Source organism: Nerophis ophidion, linkage group LG07, assembly GCF_033978795.1.
Source record: "Nerophis ophidion isolate RoL-2023_Sa linkage group LG07, RoL_Noph_v1.0, whole genome shotgun sequence".
Taxonomy (NCBI): domain Eukaryota; kingdom Metazoa; phylum Chordata; class Actinopteri; order Syngnathiformes; family Syngnathidae; genus Nerophis; species Nerophis ophidion.
Genome location: NC_084617.1, coordinates 53,681,528 through 53,691,562, shown reverse-complemented (window position 1 = coordinate 53,691,562; position 10,035 = coordinate 53,681,528).

Sequence of the window (10,035 nt, the reverse complement as noted above, 5' to 3'; positions counted from 1 at the left end):
CCATCCCTACAGTGACGCATGGTGGTGGCAGCATCATGTATGTTCTGGGGTTGTTATTCAGCGGCAGCATGTATATATATATATATATATATATATATATATATATATATATATATATATATATATATATATATATATTAGGGGTCTGGGGAAAAATCAATTCGAATTTCAATCGCGATTCTCATTTTTTAAAAATCTATTTTTTTTTTCAATCAATACACAGCAATACCATGACAATGCAATCCAATTCCAAAACCAAACCTGACCCAGCAACACTCAGAACGGCAATAAACATAGCAATTGAGAGAAGACACAAACACGACACAGAACAAACCAAAAGTAGTGAAACAAACATGAATATTATCAACAACAGTATCAATATTAGTTATAATTTCAGCATAGCAGTGATTAAAAATCCCTCATTGGCATTATCATTAGACATTTATAAAAATTTAAATAAAAGAACAATAGTGTCACAGTGGCTTACACTTGCATCGCATCTCATAAGCTTGACAACACACTGTGTCCAATGTTTTCACAAAGATGAAATAAGTCTTATTTTTGGTTTGTTTAATAGTTAAAACAAATTTACATTATTGCAATCATTTGATAAAACATAATCCTTTAAAATTATAAAAGCTTTTAAAAAAAAATCTACTATGCTAGCATGTCAGCAGACTGGGGTAGATCCTGCTGAGATCCTATGTATTGAATGAATACAAAATCGTTTTGAATCGGAAATATATCGTTTTTGAATCGAGAATCGCGTTGAATCGAAAAAAATCGATTTAAAATCGAATCGGGCCCCAAATAATTGATATTGAATTATTATTATTATTATTGAATATATATATATATATATATATATATATATATATATATATATATATATATATATATATATATATATATATATATATATATAATGACTTGCATGAGTTCAATAAACTCATCCAAGTCCTACCTGCTTGCTGTACAAATGTATATAAATATATTGCTGACTTTCATGAGCTGGTCAATTTTGGATCCTATGAGTGTGAATCGTCAATCTCAACTTGCACAATGATTATTATTTAAGAGATGACACCATTTTAATCATGTACTATTTTCCATTTTTAAATCAGGCATCATTTGGTACATTAAAATCTTAAAATCATGCACAGTAAATCTCGTCGATGTATTGATTGATATGAGCATAAATCTCGGGGGATGAGGACGTCATGTATATAATTGAGCTGAAAAGCATATATATATATATATATATACTGTAGTTGTAGTTTGTAAGCTTTGGTATGAAAAAGTAATTTATGTTTCAAATATGAGTGTTGCTGCAGTGAGTCTGTATTGACTTTCTTCAAGGGGCGGGCCTTACACCCGGGGAGTCGTCGATGCACATGGGTGATGATTAGAATTCACAAAATGTCACGTAGTGACTTCCTGTGCTGTGCCGACAGGACATCAATGAGTCTGCATGCTCGCGTTCATGCAGAAACACGCTTGTAGGATCAATCTGACTTTGTGTGACAGCTGACGCTCACAAAGATAGTTAGCACACTAGCTGGTATTCACGTCTGTAAGTGGATTCATGTGATGGTGGCCCGAGCATCCATACGTTGTTTGCTGCCAATGACTCACCCTCTTCATCATCTTGTGTCAATAACCTTTAAAGGTCTTACGAGAGGAAGGAAACCTCAGAGGTGGTACAATGTGGAGGTCCACCCATTTTCAAAAAATAATGAGGGGTTTAAACCGTGATTTAATAGGCTTTGTGGCCCCATTTTGGTCTTTGATCACTTACTGTTTTATTATTATTAGCCTTTTAAATTTTGATTAGAAGGGTCTGGCCCTAGTGTGTGAATGTGAGTATGAATGTTGTCTGTCTATCTGTGTTGGCCCTGCGATGAGGTGGTGACTTGTCCAGGGTGTACGCCACCTTCCGCCAGAATGCAGCTGAGATAGCCTCCAGCATCCCCCGCGACCCCAAAAGGGACAAGCCGTAGAAAATGGATGGATACACAGTAAATATTGGCATCATTTTACATGAAACAATTAGTTGTAATCATTGTAGTTCATAAATGTGCAACAGTCAACTGTGCTAATAGTTGAAATACAAACCCCGTTTCCATTTGAGTTGGGAAATTGTGTTAGATGTAAATATAAACGGAATACAATGATTTGCAAATAATTTTCAACCCATATTCAGTTGAATGTGCTACAAAAACAACATATTTGATGTTCAAACTGATAAACGTTTTTTTGTTGTTGCAAATAATCATCTTTAGAATTTGATGCCAGCAACACGTGACAAAGAAGTTGGGAAAGGTGGAAATAAATACTGATAAACTTGAGGAATGCTCATCAAACACTTATTTGGAACATCCCACAGGTGTGCAGGCTAATTGGTAACAGGTGGGTGCCATGATTGGGTATAAAAACAGCTTCCCCAAAAAAGCTCAGTCTTTCGCAAGAAAGGATGAGGCAAGGTACACCCCTTTGTCCACAACTGTGTGAGCAAATAGTCAAACAGTTTAAGAACAACGTTTCTCAAAGTGCACTTGCAAGAAATTTAGGGATATCAACATCTACGGTCCATATCATTATAAAAAAAAATTCAAAGAGACTAGAGAAATCAATCCGCGTAAGCGGCATGGCCGGAAACCAAAATTGAATGACCGGGACCTCCGATCACTCAGACAGCACTGTCTCAAAAACCAACATCAATCACTAAAGGATATCACCACATGGGCTCGGGAACACTTCAGAAAACCACTGTCACTAAATACAGTTTGTCGCTACATCTGTAAGTGCAAGTTAAAGCTCTACTATGCAAAGCGAAAGCCATTTATCAACAACATCCAGAAACGCCGCCGGCTTCTTCGGGCTTGAGATCATCTAAGATGGACTGATGCAAAGTAGAAAAGTGTTCTATGGTCTGACGAGTCCACATTTCAAATTGTTTTTGGAAATATTCGACATCGTGTCATCCAGTCCAAAGGGGAAGCGAACCATCCAGACTGTTATCGACGCAAAGTTCAAAAGCCAGCATCTGTGATGGTATGGGGGTGCATTAGTGCCCAAGGCATGGGTAACTTACACATCTGTGAAGGCACCATTAATCCTGAAAGGTACATACAGGTTTTGGAACAACATATGCTGCCATCTAAGCGCCGTCTTTTTCATGGATGCCCATGCTTATTTTAGCGAGACAAGCCCAAACCACATTCAGCACGTGTTACAAAGCGTGGCTTTGTAAAAAAAGAGTGTCTCCCATCGAAAATGTGTGGCGTATTATGAGGCGTAAAATACAACAGCGCGAGACCCCGGACTGTTGAACGACTGAAGCTCTACATAAAACAAGAATGGGAAAGAATTCCACTTTCAAAGCTTCAACAATTAGTTTCCTCAGTTCCCAAACGTTTATTGAGTGTTGTTAAAAGAAAAGGTGATATAACACAGTGGTGAACATGCCCTTTCCCAACTACTTTGGCACATGTTGCAGCCATTAAATTCTAAGTTAATTATTATTTGCACAAAAAAAAAAGTTTATGAGTTTGAACATCAAATGTGTTGTCTTTGTAGTGCATTCAACTGAATATGGGTTGAAAATGATTTGCAAATCATTGTATTCTGTTTATATTTACATCCAACACAATTTCCCAATTCATATGGAAGCAGGGTTTGTAATTAAATACAATTTAAACATTTGTTTCTATTAATTTGACATACATTGTGTATACACATAAACATATACATACATGCATATCATCAGTGTTTGGATCCATGAATTGATTTACATAAACCCCAATTTAAACAAGTTGAAAAACTTATTGGGGTGTTACCATTTAGTGGTCAATTGTACAGAATATGTACTGAACTGTGCAATCTACTAATAAAAGTTTCAATCAATCAATCCGGTGTTCAGCGTACATGTCAGCCTTAAAAACGTGATAACTCATGATCAAAATGAACATAATATTTACTTATTTATGTCTTACTTCCTTCAATAATCAATTTAATCATGCTTTCAAACAGGCGGCGTCATTAGGACTTTTAAAAAACTCCTTACATAATTCCTTAAATTCTATTAAAAAATTTCGTGTTGTTTTTTTTTTTACTTTATAAATTGAATATAAAGTAGACAGAATGTGAGTTTTGATAATCATACAACCTGTAAATATGAATGAAAATATGTCGTTTTCCTTTACTTCATAGAGATTATCTGATTCATGTAGGATAATAATCATAATAACACATAGTAATGATTATTATTATTAATGTCTTTACTCAGGGTTTAGCCTCCACTGTCTTTAAAAACAAAAAAAGGAAAATCATTTGACCTTGTGTCTGCCAATATTTTTGGCATTTTTCAACACTCTGGGAGATTGGGACTGACTACTTCACGTAGTCACCGCGAGCGTTAGCAAAAACGAGCAGTGTGAGGCGATCCTTCACTGGCCTGTGTCCCGGGAGTGTCTTCTCCTTCACTGAAATAAAGGTCCGTCCTGGCATCTTTTTCGGTCTCATCACACTTAAAAGATTTGAAGTGGAATGTGGAAGTCTTTCTCCCGTGGGTTCACCTGATGTGGACAAATCTCCATGATAGCCGGGTAGTCTGGTTTAACAACGTTTTTATTGGAGAAATATGCGCCAAGTCAGCAGTCTGCACAGCAACTTTTCAGTCCTGTATCTTTCTCTTGGCGTGGTCTCGGGCGCGGGAGAATCTTCTGGCTCAAACTCCAACTCCATCCTCGTGTGTCGGCCCGGCTGCTGCTGAAAAGCATGGCAGGCGATTGGATGATAGGCCCCAACTGGGTAATCCAATCACCTGCTAGCTGTGCTTCAAGGCCGGACAATACACACCCCATTCCTGCAGGAAACACGCCGACCACACCCCCCTCCACACGGAACAAAACCCCATTTGCTGATAAAATCCTCAAAGTGAAGATGCCGAAAGCCAAGGGCCAACTACGTAGCTATAATGCTAGCTCAGTAATTGTTCAGCTACCCGAAGTTATACAGCAAGGCTGCGAGAGTTTGGACACATTTAAAGTGTTCCTGGTCACACAAAGTGATGTCTAACTCTAAATTTCCACTGAATACGGAACGGCCGCGGACTGATATACGCGCGTCTGTGGACTCTTTCCGATTTTATTCAAGTCAATGTGTCCGTTTCCACTGCTTGCGGAACGTCACCGACATGCCGTTGCTGTACCGCATTCCAGCGCTAAATATACACAGAGCTTCTATTTTTGCCGGATGCTACAACAAATCCGTTCAATTCAACTTATGTACAAACATGAAATAAGGTATCCGGTTTACTTTCAAAATAAAATACTACGTCTTCAAGGCAGATCCTATTTTACCTGTTGAAAGGTCCTAATGGGCGGTGACGGACATGAAGTCAACTTGTCAAAGGTTCCCAGACTTGATTTCATCTTGTTGACACAAATTGATGAGGACATGCTGATTCTGGAGGGCCCAAATGAGAGAATAATGTACAGGCATAACCCGGGCAGCTAAATGGGGATATGGGATCATGTTTTAAATATCAGCTGATAAAGAGAAGTGTGCACAAAATAATTTATCAAGCCAGGACCTACTTTATTTGCTTCTGCTTCTCTGGAGGGACAAAGTAAACGTTGGGGATTGCCAGACGGCAGAGGGCAGCGCCCACTCGCGGTGAAGCCGGACCAAGGCCGTTTCGCATTCACTGGAAAAATTGGTGTGACAGAGCTCTGACCGGCGCAAGGTACCACATTTGTGGAAACAAACTTGTCAGAAGTGCCACTCGCCCAAAGGGACTTTAGTCATGGCTTGAACTAATGTTTACATTGTTTCTTACGGGGAACGCTGCTTCACTGAACAAACTTTACCTTTTATGAACCATGTCCAAGAATCAATTAAGTTAGTAAATCGACGTTCCACTGTACACATATTATACTGTCTTCAAAGTGTGCATTTTTAGACTAAAGTAGGGACTTTTGTCTGGGTAAAACCAATGTTTACATTGTTTCTTATGGGGAACTCTGCTTCAATATACAAACGTTTCCATTTATGAACCATGTTCAAGAACCAATTAAGTTTGTAAATCAAGGTACCACTACTGCTGTACACACATGATAGTGTCTTCAAAGTGTGTATTCTTCTACTTATATAGGGACTTTAGTCAGGGGTAGAACCCATTTTTACATTGTTTTTACGGGGAACTCTGCTTCACTATATAAACTTTTCAATTTATGAACTACGTTCCAGAACCAATTAAGTGTGTAAATTGAGGTTCCACTGTACACACATGATAATGTCTTCAAAGTGTGCAAACTTCTTCTAAAATAGGGACTTTTGTCAGGGAAGAACCAATGTTCACATCGTTTCTTAGGGGGAACTTTTCTTCACTATACGAACTTTCCCATTTATGAACCAGGTTCCAGAACCAATTAAGTTTGTAAATCGAGGTTCCACTGTACACACATGATAGTGTCTTCAATGTGTGCATTCTTCTCCTAAAATAGGGACTTTTGTCAGGGTAGAACCAATGTTCACATCGTTTCTTACGGGGAAGTTTTCTTCACTATACAAACTTTTTCATTTATGAACCATGTTCAAGAACCAATTAAGTTTGTAAATCAAGGTACCACTACTGCTGTACACACATGATAGTGTTTTCAAAGTGTGTATTCTTCTACTTATATAGGGACTTTAGTCAGGGGTAGAACCAATTTTTACATTGTTTTTTACGGGGAACTCTGCTTCACTATACAAACTTTTCAATGTATGAACTACGTTCCAGAACCAATTAAGTGTGTAAATTGAGGTTCCACTGTACACGCATGATAATGTCTTCAAAGTGTGCATTCTTACACTAAAATAGGGACTTTTGTCAGGGGTAGAACCAATGTTTACATTGTTTCTTATGGGGAACTTTGCTTCACTATTCAAACTTTTCCATTTATGAACCTTGTTCAAGAACCAATTTGGTTTGTAAATCAAGGTCCCACTGCTGCTATACACACATGATAGTGTCTTTAAATTGTGCATTCTTCTTCTAAAATAGGGACTTTTGTCAGGGTAGAACCAATGTTCACATCGTTTCTTAGGGGGAACTTTTCTTCACTATACAAACTTTCCCATTTATGAACCAGGTTCGAGAACCAATTAAGTTTGTAAATCAAGGTTCCACTGTACACACATGATAGTGTCTTCAATGTGTGCATTCTTCTCCTAAAATAGGGACTTTTGTCAGGGTAGAACCAATGTTCACATCGTTTCTTACGGGGAAGTTTTCTTCACTATACAAACTTTTTCATTTATGAACCATGTTCCAGAACCAATTAAGTTTGTAAATCGAGGTTCCACTGTACACACGTATTAGTCTCTTCAAAGTGTGCATTCTTCTACTTATATATGGACTTTAGTCAGGGATAGAGCCAATATTTTTACATTGTTTCTTTCGGGGAACTCTGCTTCACTATATAAACTCTCCCATTTATGAACCATGTCCAAGAACCAATTAAGTTTGTAAATCGAGGTTCTACTGTACACACATGATAGCATCTTCAAAATGTGTGTTCTTCAACAAAAATAGAGACGTTTGTCTGGGTAAAACCAATGATTAAATTGTTTCTTATGGCGGACTTTATTTCACTATACAAACTTTCCCATTTATGAAGCACGTTCCAGAACCAATTAAGTTTGTAAATCGAGGTTTCACTGTACACACATGATAGTGTCTTAAAAGTGTGCATTCTTGTACTTATATAGGGACTTTAGTCAGGGCTAGAACAAATGTTTACATTGTTTCCTATGGGGAACTCTGCTTCACTATACAAACGTTTCCATTTATGAACTACGTCCCAGAACCAGTTAAATTTGTAATTCGAGGTTCCACTGTACACACATGATAGTGTCTTCAAAGTGTGCATTTTTTCAACAAAAATAGACTTTTGTCTGGTTAAAACCAATGTTTACATTGTTTCTTATGGGGAACTTTGTTTCACTATACAAACTTTTCCATTTATGAACCACCTTCCAGAACCAGATAAGCTTGTAAATCGAGGTTCCACTGTACACTCATGATATTATCTTCAAAGTGTGCATTCTTCAACAAAAATAGACACTTTTGTCTGGTTAAAACCAATGTAAACGTTGTTTCTTATCGGGAACTTTTTTTCACTATCATGACTTTCCCACTTATGAACCACGTTCCAGAACCAATTAAGTTTGTAAATCGAAGTTCCACTGTACACACGTGATAGTGTCTTCAAAGTGTGCATTCTTCTACTAAAAAAGGGACTTTTGTCAAGGGTAGACCCGATGTTTACATTGTTTCTTGTGGGGAACTGAGTTTCACTATCCAAACTTTCCCATTTATGAACCATCCATCCATTTTCTACCGCTTATTCCCTTTTGGGGTCGCGGGGGGCGCTGGCGCCTATCTCAGCTACAATCGGGCGGCAGGCGGGGTACACCCTGGACAAGTCGCCACCTCATCGCAGGGCCAACACAAATAGACAGACAACATTCACACTCACATTCACACACTAGGGCCAATTTAGTGTTGCCAATCAACCTATCCCCAGGTGCATGTCTTTGGAAGTGGGAGGAAGCCGGAGTACCCGGAGGGAACCCACGCATTCACGGGGAGAACATGCAAACTCCACACAGAAAGATCCCGAGCCTGGATTTGAACCCAGGACTGCAGGAACTTCGTATTGTGAGGCAGACGCACTAACCCCTCTGCCACCGTGAAGCCATTTATGAACCATGTTCAAGAACTAATTAAGTTTGTAAATCAAGGTCCAACTGCTGCTGTACACACATATGATAGTGTCTTCAAAGTGTGTATTCTTCTACTTACAGTATATATGGACTTTAGTCAGGGCTAAAACAATGTTTACATAATTTCTTACGGGGAACTCTGCTTCACTATACAAACTTTCCCATTTATGAACCATGTTCAAGAACCAATTAAGTTCCTAAGTAAATGTTACACTGCACAGACATGATAGTGTCTTCAAAGTGTGCATTATTATACTAAAATAGGGACTTTTGTCAGGGCTAAAACCATCCATCCATTTTCTACCGCTTACTCCCTTTTGGGGTTGCGGGGGGCGCTGGCGCCTATCTCAGCTACAATCGGGCAGAAGGCGGGGTACACCCTGGACAAGTCGCCACCTCATCGCAGGGCCAACACAGAAAACCAATGTTTACATTGTTTCATACGGGGAACTCTGCTTCACTATACAAACTTTCCGATTTATGAACCATGTTCAAGAACCAATTAAGTGCCAAGTAGAGGTTCCACTGCACAAACATGATAGTGTCTTCAAAGTGTGCATTATTATACTAAAATAGGGACTTTTGTCAGGGCTAAAACCAATGTTTACATTGTTTCTTATGGGGAACTCTGCTTCACTATACAAACTTTCCCATTTCTGAAACATGTTCAAGAACCAATTAAGTTCCTAAGTAGAGGTTACACTGCACAAACATGATAGTGTCTTCAAAGTGTGCATTATTATACTAAAATAGGGACTTTTGTCAGGGTAGAACCAATGTTCACATCATTTCTTACGGGGAAGTTTTCTTCACTATACAAACTTTTTCATTTATGAACCATGTTCCAGAACCAATTAAGTTTGTAAATCGAGGTTCAACTGTACATATATTGGCATTAAGCTGCTGTATAGAATATTTTTTGTGTGTTTTTTATTTCATTTTGTAACCAAAGTAGCGCTACTGGCGGGCAGGGTCAGGTCTAGGGTTGCATTGAGCAAAGTTTAGACCAAAAATTCTAAACTTGGTGTAACTCATGTGTTTGATTTATTTTGCACACACTCCAAGTAGAAGTAACCACACCATCCAAGCCGTTTGATGTTGACTTAAAGTTCCTGTGCTTGCGGCTGGTAATATTACACATTGATAGAAATCTGGCTGAAACCGTGAGTAACAATAACACTTGCCTGGGGAACATTCGGTCGGGCCGGGCAGTGCAGCAAGGAGATCTTTGATCAGGATTAACTGGCAACTCCAGTCGTT